The 19,058-nt window shown below is 41.2% G+C and overlaps 1 protein-coding gene across 2 annotated transcripts in view; it reads right to left on the bottom strand.

Moving 5' to 3' along the window:
- Positions 1 to 19,058, bottom strand: part of SYTL4 (synaptotagmin like 4) — an 89,270-nt gene that overhangs the window by 59,530 nt on the left and 10,682 nt on the right. The window contains exon 1 of one of the 2 annotated variants that reach the window (XM_060002614.1): positions 15,772 to 15,878. The exons of the other annotated variant lie outside the window; for it this stretch is intronic. The gene's annotated coding sequence lies outside the window, so the exon portion shown is untranslated. Of the gene's footprint in view, positions 1 to 15,771; positions 15,879 to 19,058 lie in introns of those variants that run through there. 2 annotated transcript variants of the gene reach the window in all.

The raw sequence follows: 19,058 nt of genomic DNA, 5'->3' as shown, positions 1-19,058 counted from the left end.
TAGCAAAATCCAGCCCACTTTGGGGAAAAAAACTAATTATTTGAAAATCTAAAGGTAAAAGAGAGTGGATCTTAGAGCACAGAAAAATGAAACCAAAACAGGTTATGTGGTGAGTCTGCAGAACTCAAAACAAACAAACAAACAAAAGAACTCCATGTAGTAAAGAAAGCTTCCAGGGATGCAGGGCTTCCCTAAATCCCCTTGTTTGGATCCAGCCACCTATGCACAAAGGCACCAACTGAGAACATCGTTTTGGTTGGTAACCAGCTGAGTGAGCATGCAACATTGCTTATAGTCAACAAAATGTTTACATTGAGATACTGTGTTGGTTATTTTATCAATTGTCCCTTTCAACTCCCATCTCCTCAAGTCCCTTCTGGATCCTAGATTAAATAATGTAAATGTATCTGGTCCCAAAGATTCTTCTGTGAGACCTCCCTCTCCTGTGCTGGTAGTTATCTCTGAATGTCTGTGTGATTTCAGGCCTTCAAAATCCTACTTCTTCCCCTGACCTGGAGCTCTGCATTCTGCACTGTTTACAGAATGCTCACTAGTTAAGAGGGCCAACTATGTGCTAAGTGCTGTGCTAGCTGGCTAAGGACAAAACAATGCAGAGTACCTGCCCACAAAGAACACACAGTCTATCGAAGGAGATAGTTAAATAATCATAAAAGAACATGGTAATCAAAGAAATATACACATAGGGTATTATGGGAATGCTAAGGTGGTACACCTATTCCAGCTTGGGGAAAGGGGACTAGAAAGAAACACCAACAGTGGCACATGAACTAGCTGTAAATAATGTCTACCAGTTAGTTAACCAGGTAGAGGGCACAGCATTTACAAAAGCAAAAGCAAAAGCACGGAGGCACAAAGCAATCTGGTATAGGCAAGGAGTGCACTGATACTGTATATCAAATTGTAAGGAAGGATGTGGAAGAGGTAGGTGGGGATCAAAGGAGGAGCTTGATATGCTATGCTCAGAAACATGGATAATTAGCCTTTGACCATGGGAACGACTGAGGACTTTTAGGGAAGGCAAGGACTCATTAGATCACTCTGACAGTTTTTCAGAATATAAATTTGAGGAGGCTCTGGTATAAATCCAGGGGGAAGATAATGAGAGCCCTAAATAGAGGGCAATGGTAGTAGAGATGAAAAGGGGCATACTGAAGAATTAACACTGGTGTAAAATCTGCAGGACCTGTGAATATTCTGTAACACAGAACAGTCTCTTCTACTAGGACTTGGAGTTCTGATGTGCTAGATTTCTTTTTTTTAATTAATTAATTATTTTATTTTTGGCTGCATTGGGTCTTCATTGCTGCGTGCGGGCTTTCTCTAGTTGCAACAAGTGGGGGCTACTCTTCATTGCAGTGCGCAGGCTTCTCATTGCGGTGACATTTCTTGTTGTGGAGCACGAGCTCTAGGCACACAGGATTCAGTAGTTGTGGCACGCGGGCTCAGTTGCTCTGCAGCATGTGGGATCTTCCCGGACCGGGGCTCGAACCCATGTCCCCTGCATTGGCAGGCGGATTCTTAACCACTGTGCCACCAGGGAAGTTCCAATGATGTGCTACATTTCTAACTAAGAGCAGTATGGCATAGAAAAGTACCTACAAGCACTGGGTCTGGAGCCAGGTTCCAAGCACAGCTTCACTACTTTTTAGCTGTGTGACCTTGGGCCAGTTACTCAACCTCCCTGAGTCTCAGTTTCCCAATCTGTAAAAATGGTGATTAATAATAACAGCTCTTGCTTAAGGCTGTGAGGATTCAAATATATGTCATGATTAAAGGGCATAGCATAGTGCCTGGCCTAGAATAAGCAATCAATTTTGGTAGCTGTTTAATTTTATTATTATTAACCATATGCTTTAGAAAATATATGAGCAAATTGCAGTTTTGAAATCTTACTATGAAATTTGAGAAATCGAATCAGTATTCTTGCCCAGATGGAAAGTCACCTCTCTGCAGTGAGGTAGCTGACAAGCGTAAATATTAAGCAAATATTAGTAATTAGATATGATCAGTTTAAAAGATATTTATTTATACACTGTTCCAGACAGAGTTTAAAGTGACTCACAGAGATGCATAAAACATAACAAAATAGCATAAATTTAAAAACTAGGATCAAAAAGAAGAAAAGCAAGAGTGGAGACAAAATAGAGGAAGAGTGGAAACAAAAGGGTAACTGAGGCTTCCCAGTGGTCGGCTGGGGTCCAGGCCCCCGCAAGCCCACCCATGGAGCAAATCTACAACTCAGACAACATACCCAGGCCTGCCCGCACTGGGGTCCTTTCTCAAAAGCGTTATGGTAGCCAAGGTGTTTTTCATTTTCCCCTAACAATGAGAAATGTATAATAGCTCTCAATTTTACAAGATTCTGATTTTGGGTTTGCAGTAAGGTTCTCTTGTCCCCCACAATCCTTTCCAAAATAGGTTCTGCAAATGTGGAGTTTGCATGTACTGAGGCATTTTGCAGTTTTACCTCCTTTTAATATATCTACCAACTGATGAAGATGAAGATGAAGAAGAAGAAGAAAGGAAGAAGAAAGCAGCTAACACTTCTATAATGTTTACTATGTACCAAGCACTTTTCTAAGCACTTTACATACATGGAGTCATTTAGTCTCACAATCATATTATGAGGTAGGTACTATTATTATAATTCTTTGCAAATGAGGAAAGTGAGACACCCATCGAGCAAATAACTTGCCCAAGGTCATATGCCCTATAAGGAACAGTCTGGTTTTTGAGCCCAGGCAGTCTGATTCCAGAGTCTGAGCTCTTTATGCTATAGGGTCTCTTCATATTCTGATAATACTGCTTGTACACGGTAATATTTGGAAAAGGGGACATCCTTCCCACAGGAGCTGGAGGTACAGTTTTTTAAAAGTCCTCAGCTAATATCAGATGAATGTTTGAAAGGCCAGTGGTCCAGCTTACCTTACCTTACCTTCTTACCCCTGACCTCCCCACACAATAACGTGCACCAGGCTCAGAGCAACTCTACACATGGGAAAGGACCCATTCTCCTCATCCAGGACACCCCTTCTAAATGATGGTAGGAGTATATATGGGGGGAGTAACTAAAATATAATCTCTTTTGTTAGCTCTTAGAAACACAGATGGGGACAGTTTCCTCCAGATTGAATCCACATGGTTACCTTTCAATACCACCAAATTCTGTTCATAAACAGTTTGAAGAAATTCCCACTTAAAATAATATATATTAATACTTCTCTAAAGTAAGTGCCAGAGGGAAGTGGGATGTCTTAAAATATATATATTTCTCCTGCAGAGTGGTTATTTTGATACATGGAAATGTGGTCTTATTTTCATGATTTCACACTTTTCCTGCTCCTCAGCAATTCCAGGCGTCTTAAACCTACCACCGATCCTAGAAGGCAGATCTCCATAAACGTGGTACATAGAAGTAAGTAGAAAACAAGACCATGTGTCTAAACACTCCCCTCAGCAACAGGAGAAATGCATTTATTAAGACAAATCCCATTTGGCTTTCCAGCTTGCAAGATGTACACTTCTTAGAAGCTTCCTCTCACAGGAGCCAGACAGGCTCACTAGAACCCCATGAGGTTAATGGGGAGAAGGATGGCCAGTTCATCCCCTCCTCTGCCCAAGTCACTTTCCTTAACAGCCCAAAAGCTTTTTTTAAAAGATAAAAAATCCACAACTAAAAGAACAGAATGCTTTAAAATCCAGGTTTATATGCATAAAACACTTTATTTTTAAGTCTGGTGATAGCAGACACATTGTCATTTTTCAATAAGCCTCATCACCCTGTGAAACTCCATTATCTTTCCTTAGTCAACAAGCTTTGATAAACCAGCATCCCCCCAGGGAAGACCCTCTTCTCCTGCCTGGGTCACAGATGGTGGGGATTTCTAAACTGAACTCTAGCTAGCATCTAATTCTTTCTTGTAGGCCACATCACCTAAAAATCACTCACACAGTCCCCTTAAATAAGAAATCACGATGGTTCATGACTAATCCAGCCCATGTTCACACATAACTGTGATTTCATGCATTTGGTTTCTTTTTTAATTTTAGGGATGCTGTGATCTAGCTATGGCCACAGAAACCTTAAACACTGTGAAATAACCTGCAGGTGAACTTAAATTGAACTATATATATGGCAGATAATTTTAAGGTGTTATTTAAAGCCTGTAAGACATAAAATAAATGCTAATTTCTTTCAAATAAAACATTAATAAATGTATACATGAGTATATGTACACAAAAGAGTAGGTAAAAATTGGAGAATATAAAATAAAGATAAAGTGTTAACATACAAGCTCTCTTTCCCTCCTAAGCTGCTTAACCATAATTACTTGACACATTACATCAAATCCCTAGAACAAGGTTAGTACATGTATTATCAACATCTGGTCTATAGCTAGAAGCAATGTCCTAATATTAAAAAAATACTGAAGTATTATAAAAAATTTAAAACTGCTAAAATGTTCAAATTGCATGTATTATATATTTGTTTTGTCCTCAATTCTGACATAGCATATAAAAGTACCTTTAAAAGTTCTAAGCGGGGAAGATATATGAATTTTTGTAATGCAGTTAATATAACTTACAATAAATCAAGGCACTCAAAATGTCTAGATGGACTTTCCTAGCCCCACATGCATAAACATGTGACCTTAGTATTACACATTCAGTAATCAGCATATCAATGAGGATGCCCTTTTATTTTATAAAAATTAATAATCTCCCCCACTAGATAATAAATTGTTTGAGAGAAGGGACTTTGTTTTGTTCACTTCTGTACCCTTCAGTGCCAAGAGTGCTGTCTGGCACATAATATGCACACAATAAATATTTGTTGAATGAATGAGCTGGCATCAAAAATACTATATATCGGGCTTCCCTGGTGGCGCAGTGGTTGAGAGTCCGCCTGCTGATGCAGGGGACGTGGGTTCGTGCCCCGGTCTGGGAAGATCCCACATGCCACGGAGCGGCTGGGCCCGTGAGCCATGGCTGCTGAGCCTGTGCGTCCAGAGACTGTGCTCCACAACGGGAGAGGCCACAGCAGTGAGAGGCCCGCGGACCGCAAAAAAAAAAAAAAAAAAAATACTATATATCATACTCAGCCACACCCAAGAACTTATCACCCAGGACTTCTCCACATTTGATATCATTAATTCAAATATCCCACTCTTAACTACAATCCCCTGTCCTTCTGGCCTGTTCACTCAATGACCTCCCCCAGCCCTACACCAGTTCTCAGACCTCATGGCAGGGAAGTAGTCCTCCATAGACCTTTCACTCCCACCCTGTCAGCTCCTTCCTGTCTTCACTTCCTTTCCTAGACAGTTTGGATTCTATTGTTTCAACTGCACTCTTGTCAATATCCTCAATAACCCATTTTCATTGCAAATATCTAACAAAAACGTAACCCTAGGAGAGCCCAACTGTTGTGCCTTATGCCTGCACTGGGACTACTGATATCTACTGAAGAAAATAATCACAATCTGGTAGATTATGATCAATATGAATTCTTGGTTGCCAAGCTCACTTCAACACTGCCTGACACTCCAGCTATGCTTCCCTAGTCCTAGCTTGCTCTCCTGCTCACCACAGTATTTCAAACCTTCTTCAAGCACCTCAATACTCCAACCCAAACCCTGCTCCACTTCAACCCCTGCTCTAAGAGGATGACCTTTCCTCTTCCATCACAGGGAAATATAAACACTCTCAGACAAGTTCCTGCCACCAAGTCTATAAACCTATTTTCATCTATATCTGTTCACTTTTTGTTCTTCCCAACTGTAATGTCCTTCCTCTTGTTTAAGGGTAATCTCTCCATTTCATTCTGGATCCTCTCCCATCTGGCATGAGGACTTTACTCGGTAAGGACTTTGCTCTATCAATTACCTCTTCCTTCCCATCAGCCTTTAAAGACATCTAAGTCCTCCTAAATTTAAAAAAAAAGAAGAAGAAAAGAAAAAATTTCTCTGGATCTCAACCCTTCCCCTACTACCACCCTTTCCTTGCTCTTCAGAGCCAAATTTCTCTAAGGAATTGTCCATATCCACTGCCTCCACTTCTTCATATCCCCAAACATTTCTCAGCCCACCAAAGTCTAGAATTCCTCCCTCCACTCCCCTGAAATTGCTCTAAGGTCAACAAGAACCTCCTAAATCCAATGGACAGTAGTCAGTTTTTATTGTCGTAGACCTCTCTGAATCTTTAGCAACACTGACCATTTTTCAATGGAGCCATTCCATTTTGAAAAACTTCTCCTATTGATGTTCAAGTAGATGCACAAACATATATCATAAGGATGCTCAATGTTTAAACCAGAAAAAAATATATATACAATTTAAGCATCAATAAGAAACTGATTAAATAAACTATGGTACATACATATAATGGAATACTATGTCACTGTTAAAAAGAAAGAGGTAGAAGACTTCCCTGGCAGTCCAGTGGTTAAGACCCCAAGCTTAAACTGCAGCACTGCAGCAGGCACAGGTTTGATCCCTGGCTGGGGAACTAAAATCCTGCATGCCGGGGGGCACAGCCAAAAAAAAAAGAGGTAGTTATATATATATTGACATTGAAAGCATGCCAAAAATATTAAGTAAAAAATACACTGCAAAACATATATACTATAATTCCATTTGTATTTTGTAACATGTAATTGCAGACAGGATGGATGGATGGATGAATAGATGGATGGAAGGAAGAAAGGAAATATTTCATATGGGCATGGAAAATGTCTGAAAGGGGATACAAATTTAATATTGTTACCCCTGGTGAATGGGATGCAGAGAAGAGAATGGAAGACTTATATGTTATCTTTTATTGGGTCAAGTAATAAAAATGTAGTCAGATTCCTAAGCACACCAACATTTCCAAAGTAGGTAAGAAAGAAGTTCAAAGGAGATCAAAAGGGAATGGCCAGAGAGACTGTGTAAGATATATTTTAGTGTTCCAGAGATAAGGGAGGAGAGAAAGGTGGTTAATGGTTTCAAACATGGAAAAATAAAAAGAAGAGGTAAAAAATAAGAAGAGGTAAGTGTCCAATAAACCAAGAGCATGAACAGATAATTCTTGAAGGAGGAAGATCAAATGGCCAATAGATGTAAAAAAGAAAAAGTTTCACTCTTACTGGTAATAAAGATTATTTTTATCTTTGCCTATCAATTAAGCAAAATTTTAAAGACAATATTTAATTTTAAAAGGGAAGATGTAAGAAGTATTCGCATACTTTGTTGGCAAATGCAAATCAGTTTTGAACTAATAAGGACCTACTGTAGAGCACAAGGAACTCTACTCAATATTCTGTAATAACCTATATGGGAAAAGAACCTTAAAAAGAGCGGATATTTGTATATGTATAACTGATTAACTTTGCTGTACAGTAGAAACTAACACAACATTTTAAATCAACTATATTCCAATAAAAATTAAAATAAATAAATAAATTTAAATTTGATTTCTAAAAAGCCGAACTTCAACTTCTCACAATTGCGATTAAATCACTGATTATATATTATGTTCTTTTTTTTAACACATACCTCCCCTGCTGAAATAAGTTCTACCAAAAAAAAGGCCATCGTCTACCTTCTTCTCCACTATATCTCAAGCACCTAGCCTAGAAACTGGCATATTGTTGGCTCTCAGTAAATCAACCCATACTTTCTGAGAAATTACAAACAATAGTTTAAAGACACTGATACTAAAGCTATTCTGATGCCTGAGTTGACAGAAATACAAACAAGAAACAGTGTAGAGGTCATGGAAATTTTCCATCTCTTACGAATTACTCAAGTTCAAGGTAGGTTTAGATAGACACAGATATGAAAGCCACAGTGGTCCGTCATTTCAACTATTCTGGCAGCACTGTCCAGTCTCCTACCCTCTTATATGTCTGTCACAGCACCCAGAAAAATCCCCCAAACTAGACTGACTCCACTCTGTCTCTACACCTGGGCTGATGAGTGCTGTTGGAGAGAATGGATACAGGGTTCTGTGACTTGGTGAGAGACAAACTCAAGTTATCCAAGCCTTTCTAGGCTCACTATGATGTGGCAATCTGGATGGTTTGCCTCTAAAGAGGTCCTCTATTCATCCCTCTCAAATGCTGTTCCAACCCCTCAATGCTCTCATCAGTTGGAACCTCCCGCAAAATCCTGTCCTTCCATAGCTCCTTCCTCCTCCACAGCTTCACCAATCCTGCCCTCTTTCCCTCCTGTCTCAATGAAAGAGCTACCTCCCTTTCTCTAAACCCGTCTTTTCACCTCTTTCACTCTGAAGTCCCCACCCTCCTGCTTCCTCAGCGACCTTGCATGGATCAGGCTCTGTGCCATCTACACATAAATGGGCTCATCTCTCTCCTATATTTAAAAGGGAACAAAATTAACATTTTCTTCTCCCCTGTGCCCCACTGTCTATAGGAAACGCTGTCCTTCCTATCATAGCCAAGCCTCTTCCAAATGTATACTGTATTCCTTATCAGTCCCTCTAAGTGCTCTCTCCCCAAACCTCTACAATCTGCCTCTCTCCTCCTACTGCACTGATGTCATCACTGAGATCCTAATTGCCAAATCTAATGAGCATGTTTTTTAAATGTTTTATAGTATGTTTTATCTGATTATGAGAGGGGTACACATCACGAATAAAGTTACGACATATGGCAGACTAAAGAGAAAAAAATTGCACTGTATAATAGGCAATGGTTAAATATCCCTAATAATAGTGTTCTTATAAACAAATGAAATATATAATCCAAAAGAAAAATGTGCAAAGGATATTAAGGAGCAAGTCTTAGGAAAAATACAAATAGCTAACACACATGAAGATACTCAGCCTTACTAGTGACCAGATAAATGAAAGTTAAATCAGTTAGATGCTATTTTTCACCTATCAGATTGGCAAAAATTAAAGACTGTCCATTCAAGGGCATGAGGAAAAGCACTCTCAATGGTGAGATTGTAAATCCTCTTGGATGACACTTTTGTGATGCCTATTCACATTTTTTAAATGTGCATATCCTTTGACCCAACAATTCTTCGACTAGAAAGCTATCCCACAGAAATATTTCTGTGTGTCTATCTAGATCTACATACATCATTGAGTATTGTGCAAAGATGCTTATTGCAGCATGTCGTGGCTTGGACTAGGGTGACAGAGGAAATGGAGACGTGACAGAATATAATGACATGGGGCTTCCCTTGTGGCACAGTGGTTAAGAATCCTCCTGCCAATGCAGGGGACATGGGTTCAAGCCCTGGTTTGGGAAGATCCCACATGCCGTGGGGCAACTGAGCCCATGCGCCACAACTACTGAGCCTGTGCTCTAGAGCCCATGAGCCACTACAGAGGCCACGTGCCACAATTACTGAAGCCTACACGCCGAGAGCCTGTGCTCCGCAACAAGCCACCACAATGAGAAGCCCACACACCACAACAAAGAGTAGCCCCCTCTTGCCACAACTAGAGAAAGCCCGCACGCAGCAATGAAGACCCAATGCAGCTAAAAATAAATAAAATAATTTTTTAAAAAAATTAAAATAAAGAATATAATGACATGGTTGGTTCAGGTCAACAGGACTTACTGATGAATTGGGTGTGGGGGGGGTGAGAGAAAGACAGGAATCAAGGGTGACCCTAGGTTCTTGGTTTGAGCAACTGAATAGATGATGGTGCCATTTTACTGAGATTGGGGAGGCTGAGGGAAGGGGCTAGGGATTTGAGAGGACTCAAGAGTCCTGTTTTGGAAACAAAATCGTGGACATAGAGAACAGACTACTGGTTGCCAAGGGGGAGGCAGTTGGGGAAGGGATGGATTAGGAGCTTGGGATTAGCAGATGCAAAGTAGTAAATAAAGGATGGCTAAACAACAAGGTCCTACTATATAGCACAGAGAACTATATTCAATTATCCTATGATAAATCATAATGGAAAAGAATATTAAAAAAAAGAATGTATATGGAATTCCCTGGTGGTCCAGTGGTTAGGACTCTACACTTTCACTGCTGAGAGTGTGGGTTCAATCCCTGGTCGGGGAACTAAGATCCTGCAAGCCCCGTGGTGTGGCAAAAAATATGTGTGTGTGTATATATATGTGTATGTATGTATGTATGTATGTGTATATATATATATATAAATATACATGCACACACACACACACATATACACATGTATATATAATTGAATCACTTTGCTATACAGCAGAAATAAATACAACATTGTAAATCAACTATACTTCAATTAAAAAAAAGAAAGAAAAAGAAAGAGTCCTGTTTTGGCCAAGTTATATTTGAGATGTCTATTTGATATCCAAGTAGGAATGTTGAATAGGCCATCGGATATATGAGGCTGTAGCTTAGAAGAAAGGCTTGGGACAGAGACATAAATTTGGGAATGATGAGTGTACAGACAGATGGCATTTAAAGCCATGGGGCTAAGACACTATAAAACTCTTAAAGGAAAACATAGGCAGAACACTCTATGACATAAATCACAGCAAGATCCTTTTTGACCCACCTCCTAGAGAAATGGAAATAAAAATAAACAAATTTGGACCTAATGAAACTTAAAAGCTTTTGCACAGGAAAAGAAACCATAAATAAGATGAAAAGACAACCCTCAGAACGGGAGAAAATATTTGCAAATGAAGCAACTGACAAAGGATTAACCTCCAAAATTTACAAGCAGCTCGTGCAACTCAATATCAATAAAACAAATAACCCAATCCAAAAATGGGCAGAAGACCTAAATAGACATTTCTCCAAAGAAGATATACAGATTGCCAACAAACACATGAAAGAATGTTCAACATCACTAATCATTAGAGAAATGCAAATCAAAACTACAATGAGGTATCACCTCACACCAGTCAGAATGGCCATCATCAAAAAATCTACAAACAATAAATGCTGGAGAGGGTGTGGAGAAAAGGGAACCCTCTTTCACTGTTGGTGGGAATGTAAATTGATACAACCACTATGGAGAACAGTATGGAGGTTCCTTAAAAAACTACAAATAGAACTACCATATGACCCAGCAATCCCACTACTGGGCATATACCCTGAGAAAGCCATAATTCAAAAAGAGTCATGTACCACAATGTTCATTGCAGCTCTACTTACAATAGCCAGGACATGAAAGCAACCTAAGTGTCCATCAACAGATGAATAGATAAAGAAGATGTGGCACATATATATACAATGGAATATTACTCAGCCATAAAAAGAAAGGCAATTGAGTTATTTGTAGTGAGGTGGATGGACCTAGAGTCTGTCATACAGAGTGAAGTAAGTCAGAAAGAGAAAAACAAATACCATATGCTAACACATATATATGGAATCTTAAAAAAAAAGGTCATAAAGAACCTAGGGGCAAGACAGGAATAAAGACACAGATGTAGAGAATGGACTTGAGGACATGGGGAGGGGAAAGGGTAAGCTGGAACGAAGTGAGAGAGTGGCATGGACTTATAAATACTACCAAATGTAAAATAGATAGCTAATGGGAAGCAGCCTCATAGCACAGGGAGATCAGCTGGTGCTTTGTGAACACCTGGAGGGTTGGGATAGGGAGGGTGGGAGGGAGACGCAAGAGGGCGGAGATATGGGGATATATGTATATGTATAGCTGATTCACTTTGTTATAAAGCAGAAACTAACACACCATTGTAAAGCAATTATACTCCAATAAAGATGTTAAAAAAATTAAAAAAGAAAATAAAGCCATGTGGCTGGATGAATGCATCTGGAAAGATTCTGGATAGAGAAAAGTCAATGGACTGAGCTCTGGGTCACTCCACTGCTGAGAGGTTGGGGAGATAAACTGAGTAGAAGAGGAGGCTGGGTAGAAGTTTTTTGTACAAACTTCAGTTTCAGAGAAGTTACCATACATCAAATTGTGGAAAATCACATATTTACCACTGTATCAAGGGTCCAACTCCTTCCAAGCCTGTCTTTTAAAAGATTCTAGCCTTATTTTTCTTTCTGAATACTTCAAAGCATTTAAATAGAACAGTACTATTTTTTTCTTTTCTGTTACACAGTGGTTTCCTCACATTGTATAATTCTCCTAGTATAAAACTCGTCAAGTACTACACCAATAGTAATCAGCAATGGCTTTTCCATAAAGTTCATAATCTCATAACTACCTCATGCCTAAAAGGCTGAGTGACTTGAGGCCAGAAGCTTAATCTGGTTGGCATCTTTTATTCGTTTGGGCTGTTCACTTCCCTATCACACAGGAACTTTCTCCAGCTTCTTATGAGCTCACTGAACAAACGCCTCAAGACATCTGACAAGCCATACTCCCTCTTCTAAGTGCAACCCCCCTTCCTACCCACAAGAAGTACAGCATCTTCACATTTCCACTTTAAACTTTAGAAGTTTCCATCCAGAGACTCATGCCTTAAAAAGAGAGGAAGTACTTCCAACTAGGTCAAAGTTGCCATCAGGCATGCACTCTCAAAGCAAAGCTGTGTGAAAACTGGGCCTGGGGCAGACTGGGGACACTTAGTTTCAGGTCCAGGAGAACACAAAAGAGTGCCATTTCCTAGCATGGTAATGTCATTCATTAATTCAATTAACAAATATTAGCAAGCACCTAGGATGTGCCAGGCTCTGTTATGGATGCTGGGGTCCACTGGTGAATAAAACAGATGGCAATCCCTGCCCACATGGAACTTCCATTATGGAGGGGGGAGAGGAACAGACAATAAGAAAGAAAAATGAATAAAATACATAATATATTACATTAGAGTAATAAGGTAGGGAAGGGGCATATAGAATGTTCATGGAAGGGGTTATAAGCTTAAATAGGGTGGTTAAGAACGGCCTCACTAAGGTGACATTTAAATACAAACTCCGAGCTGTCGGATTTCAAGTGCCTCAAAAAGGTGTCTTCTGTACTTCAATCCCACCATCACCTGATCTCAGGCCCTTGAAGGCATGGTATTCCCAGTTCCTAGCACAAATATTTGTTAATCTCTTGTGCTCAAGACAAAGGGAGCTCTAAGATGTAGACCTTGTACTCAGAGAGGTACCTTCCAGGTGGAAAACCAACTGAGAGAGGTGTTAAGGAATTTTCCTGAGGTGTAAACAAAGTGCTTTAGGACACAGAATAACTGGTAATTCTGCTTAGGGGAAGGAACTGTGTGTTCAGTAAGGCTGTCCCAAAGGAGGTGACTTTAGAGCTAAATCTTGAGATGAATATGAATTAATGGCAGGAGAGTGGTCATGGGTGGGAAAGTCTCTCTTCAGGGGGAAAAAAAAAAAAAAAGGAGTAACTTGAGCAAAGACCCAGAGATGGAATCAGAAAGGACATTTTCTTGTGGACTGTCCCTCCTTAAGGTACTCCATCCATCCCATGATAAAACAAGCACACACTCACCCTCAGGCTCTCTGTCCTGGCTGTTGGGAAATCCTTATCACTTTCCACACCCTCATTTCTCCCCTAGCCAGCAGGAAAAGAAAAAGTTGAGTCAGGCGCACATCCCTAGAATCCAGGGTCACCCTCTCTAACTTCAAGACAATTCCTTCTGAGTTGAGATCCCCGAAGGTTTCATTCAACTAGGTACACCCAGGGGTGTGTACTTATAGTGGCAACGTGGCAACCAGCCTCATGTTGGAAGTGAAGTGGGTAAGACATCAGTGAGGTAAGTGGTCCAAAGTCTCTGCAGTGCCTCTGAGGTGGAGTCAAGGACCAAAATTTAGGCTTCAGCTTGGAAGGGAAATTTTTAATCACTTAGTCCTCACCTGTGAGCTATTTAGTGTTCCTAACATCCAAGACAGCAGAGGTGGTGTGATAGGGGATAAGAACACAGTTCGGCAGTCAGATGGCCCAGCTCTGCCCCTCATTAGTTGGGTGATTTGAGACAAAGCACTTAAACTCTCAGAGTCTCCCTTTCATCATAGCATGCTTATAATTGTAGTGCCTAGCACATACACTTATCATTAGGATTATGTGAGATAATTATGTAAAGAATTTATCATAGTCCCTGGCTCAATGAATTCTAACAACCATGATTAGTAGCAGCCTTTAAGGGGAAAAGCTCAGAGAGTATCAACCAGAATGCCACAGGGAGGAATTGGGACATCGGGATTGACATATATACACTATTGATACCATGTATAAAATAGACAACTGATGGGAACCTACTATATAGCACAGGGAACTCTACTTAATGCACTGTGGGGTCCTAAATGGGAGGGAAATCCAAAAGGGAGGGGATATATGTATATGTACGGCTGATTCATGTTGCTGTGCAGCAGAAGCTAACACAACATTGTAAAGTAACTATACTCCAATAAAAATTAATTAAAAATAATAATAAACAATTTTTTTTAAAAAAATCAGAATGCCACATACACTCACAGACCAATTGGCCCTGAACAGGCCTCCAGACTTCATTTCACTGCTCTAGCCTAGTGAGAGGCACCTGAAATTGTGCTACCAGAAATGTTCATCCCCTGCTAGGAAAAGTCTCACAAGCCAAGTTGGTGGTCTTTTTCTACTAGGACTTCCAGCAGGTGCTTTAAAAAAAAAAAAAAAAAACACCAACAGCTACAACTACAGCAGAAAACTTCACTAGGGCCTCAACTCTTTGCATTAAACATTGTTCTCTCCACAGACCAGCGGGTAAACACATAAGGTCATTAACACCTTAATATTAATGGATTTATGAGGGGTGGGGATGGGGAGCTGAAAGCAGAAAAGAAGCCAGTTAAAAATAGAAGGTACAAGATGTACTGAAGACTAATTTCTGGCACAAATGTACAAGGCCTAGGATCAACCCTGCCTAAAGCAGTATTCTGGAATGCTAGGTCCTCTGGTCCTGAAGAAGCTGGCAGGCTACTGGGGGAAGAAAACTTTGGTTGATGAGAAACATCACCTGTTTGAGTCACCAAAATTCTCACCAAATGATTTCACCACCAAAAAACCCAACCATTTTATTCAACGTTAAGGGCTGGAGGAACATCTTTTCTGCCCCTTTACAAACCATCACAGAAGACGGAAGCGTTCTGTGTCCCTTCTGAGGGCTGTGGGACCCTCCTCCAGAAGCGTACCCCCGCTGCCTGCTGGAAGGATGGCAAGATAAAGCGGCTCAGCTCCAGAGCACACAGCTGGGTCCCCAGCCCAAGCGCAGAAGGTGCCCACTGAGGCAGGGCTCGGGGCCAATCGGCCTCCAGTCTTTTAAGCTGCGGCGGATCCACCGTGGGCAGGGAAGCGGACGCCGCGAGGTCAGAGGTCTGGAAAGAGTGCGGGGCCCAGACCCCGCGCGACCGCCGGGCGCTTCTAGAGACACCCCCGAAAAGGTGACTCGACGCCCCGGAGGGTGCAGTTCCCGCTAGGAGCTCGGCCCCACCCCCGCCCCCAGGGCCAGCTCCCGGGAGGGGCCCCGGGCTCCGGAGAGCGGGAAAAGTCGGCCACTCTGAAGGAAGCAGAGCCCCGAGGAGCACAGCCCGTGGCGGCGACGGATGGGCCGGGGAAATGGTCAGGGGCGGCAGGGAGAAAGCAGAATGGTGGGGAGGGACCGCCCCAACAGACGGGAGTCAAAGAGTGGGGGGTGCGGTCCGCACAGGCGGACGGAGAGAGGGAACAGGGGATCAGCTAGGGACAAGGAGAGACTAGGAGAGCGGAAGGGGGTAGGGAAGCGCGCAGGTCCCCGAGATGGGGGTGGGGGCGCTTAGGCAGCGAAAAGGTACTGGGGGCCCAGGAGGCGTCCCGGACAGAGGGCGGAGGGGCGGTCGCGGACCACGGACCTACCTGTCACCTGCAACAGGTGCCGCGAGAAGGCGAGACGTCCCAGTACCGGATTCAGGGGAGGGTCTCCGAGTCCGGGAAGACCGCAACCCCACTCTGGCGGCTGGCCCTTCTTACCCTCCCGGGAGGCGGAAAAAGCTGCAACTTTCCCTGGAGCGGGGGAGGAGCTGGACTCTTAAAGGGGCCGCACAGCGCTCCGGGCTCCTTGGTAGGGGGCCGCGCCTAGCGAAGGGGAGCTCCGAGAGCTAAAGCCTTAAGGCACTGGAGGGATGCCGGCCCCGGTTAGCAAAGGGTGCTTGAAGCCTGTCGATAGCAGTCTAAGACTAGACCTGGGTTCCATTGGTGGTCACTCTCTCAGACGATACATCATCATTCTCTTCCGCTCAGCCTGAGCCAAAAGTTGTCAAATTGTTGTGTACTTCTAAGAAGATGAAGGCTCGAGACCGTATAACTTGGGAAGATAATGATACTATTCTGCTCCTTTGACTTTCCACTTTTTATAGCAAATAAAACTGTCTGTCTAAAATAGAAACGTTTTGGGGAAAGGACATAGACTAAATTCACACATGGACACAACTGGTTAAACTCACTAGTAATCAAAGAAGAGCAAATTAGAACCATAATGCAACTCTTTGGCAAAGGTTTTGTTTGTTTGTTTTTATAACACTTAATGAAGACAAAGTGTTCAAACAAGCTCTTTCATAATTGCTAGTAGGAGTGTATGTTGGTTTAAAACCCTTTTAGAAAGCATGTGAGCAATATATATCAATAGACTTTAAAATGTTTATATTTACCCAGTAATTACAGATTCCTCTCCCCCCTCTCCCTCCCTCCCTCTCTCTCTTTCTCCATTCTTCTCATCAGCCATTAACCATGCTCAAGTCCCTCTCATCTGTCATAAGCAATTAAACATGCTCAAGTCTCTGCCATCTTAAAAAAAAAAATCCTCCCTACACACTAGGTACCTCTCCAGCTCCTCTTTATGGGCAATTTCTATTCCCTTACTTCTTACTCAGCAATTTGGCTTCCTTCCCCCAACACTCCACTGAAACTGTGCTCAACAAGATACCCAACCAATGACCTCCATGTCAAAAAAGCTATATTAAATAAATAAATAGGGCATTTTTCCCTTTTTATCTTCCTTGACCTCTCCCCTACATTTAACGCTGTTAACCATTTCCTCCTCCTTGAAAGTCTTCCTGTGGCATCTATAATGCCATACTCTTTTGCTTTCCCTCCTATCCCTTTGCCCTCTCCTCAGTCTCCTTTGCATATTCCACTTCTGCTATCTGACCTCTGAAAGCCAGACATTCTCAGGACTAGGCTACATATACTCTTTCCCTAAATGATCTTTCACTCACTTGGCATGAATTACACCATCTATATGGCCACAACTGTAATTTTGTAGTTCTATCCAGACCTCTTCACTGAGCTCTGCTTTCTTGGCAACTCCACTTGGACGTCTCAAACTCAACACATCCAGTCAAACATTTTCTCTTAAATTTGCTCCTCCTCCATTGTTTCTTATCTCAGTAGGTGACAACATGCCACCCAAGGCAAAAATTTTGCACCTAGCATAGTGCCTGGCATATAGTAAGTCCTCACTAATATTTGTATAATGAATGAATGAATGTTTCCTAAGGAAACAGAAAAGTACACAAACTTTTTGTACAATTATGTTAATCACAGTATTACTTAGAATAATAAAATACTAGGGAAAAAAACCCTAATGGTTCAATGGTTAAATAAATTATAGTATAGTCATAGAATATTATCTAGACAATAAAATGATATTTACACATAGATCATAATGACAGGAAAATGCTTATGCTCTAGTATTAATTGAAAGTAATATACATTAATATAAAATATGATCACAACAATTAGTGAATATGAGTAGATATGCATGGAAAAAATGCTAAAAAGAAATATGGAAAATATTAACAGTGACTATCTCTAGGTGGTGAAACTAAATGAAGTTTTTATTTTCCTCCTACTTTTTTGTATTTTTCAACTTTCTTATAATAAGCAAGTATGGCTTTGATAATATAGATTTTTTGGAAAAATCTTAAAGGGGAAAGAAAAAAATCATTTTAATTCTAACAAATAAAACAGTAAAATTCAGCCTCCCGGCTTCTCCCCACAGTTTTCTTCCATACTTTAGCCCTTCAGTACCCCGCCCACAGCCTGAAGTGTGAAGAAGCCACTTCAAAAAGGAAATCCTTTTGTTTGGTCTAGCTTTGCCAGCTCAGCCCTCAGGGCCCCTCTGCTCAGCTCTGGGCTTTGAATGTGTTCACCTCCCTAACCTGGCCTGTGGGAACTCAGACCAAGCACTTCTCTGCTCCTTCTTTGCAGGTTGTCCTTGGTGGAGCTGGAAACACCCTCAGCCAGAAGGGACTTCAGAAAATATTTAGTCCAATCCCCTTATTCCTCAGCAAAACTTCCAAATATTATTTTATGTTTTTACTTCTTTCTACATGTGCAATTTCTAACTCTCCAAGGTCCACCTCGTTAAGAAGAATGTGAGGATCTGACTCCTTTACTGTAAGACAGTCTCACTGAACCAGCTACAAATACAGAGACAAACATAAACAATGAACCAAAACAAAGTTAGTCAGCGGCCTGTTTATACAGATTCTGTGCTTTGCAAACTGCTGTCAATTTCTGTTTGATCCTCCTTGTTTGCCAGGAGGATACTGTGCTCTAGTTCTTATGCCAAATATTGTGAGGGGTCCAATGCAAGCAAACTCAGACACTAACCCACTGCAACAATGTCAACAGGAATTTATGATTATCCTATGTAGAGTATGTAAGCTCCTGTCCCATAGTGAATGACGGATTCAATGAGTTGTTTCATTTTACCATGTTGAGGAAGTTCTGGCTGGTGCTAACTAATAAGACAGAGATTTTCCTCAGCCTTGGGTAACAGGATGCCTCAGTATTGAGCAATTACTCTCTTTTAAAAGTATTAAATATTTCAACTATCACATTTTGAGTGACGTAAGACTAACCTATATAAAAATTTCTATCACAGGAAGGGAAATCCCTGGCAGTCCAGTGGTTAGGACTCTGAGTGTCCACTGCAGGGGGCACGGGTTCAATCCCTGGTCTGGGAACCAAGATCCTGCATGCCTTGCAGTGCGGCCAAAAAAAGAAAAAAATAAATTAATTTTTAAAAATTTAATTAAAAAAAATAAATAAAAATTTCTATCGTAAGAATATAAATTCTCTCAGTTAATCTATGTACTTTTATGTAATTCCAGTCACAACTCTAAATTTTCTAGGATTAA

The sequence above is a fragment of the Delphinus delphis genome, chromosome X, assembly GCF_949987515.2.
Source record: "Delphinus delphis chromosome X, mDelDel1.2, whole genome shotgun sequence".
NCBI classification, from domain to species: domain Eukaryota; kingdom Metazoa; phylum Chordata; class Mammalia; order Artiodactyla; family Delphinidae; genus Delphinus; species Delphinus delphis.
The sequence above is the reverse complement of the archived record's forward strand: the minus strand, read 5'-3'. Positions and strand labels throughout refer to the sequence as shown.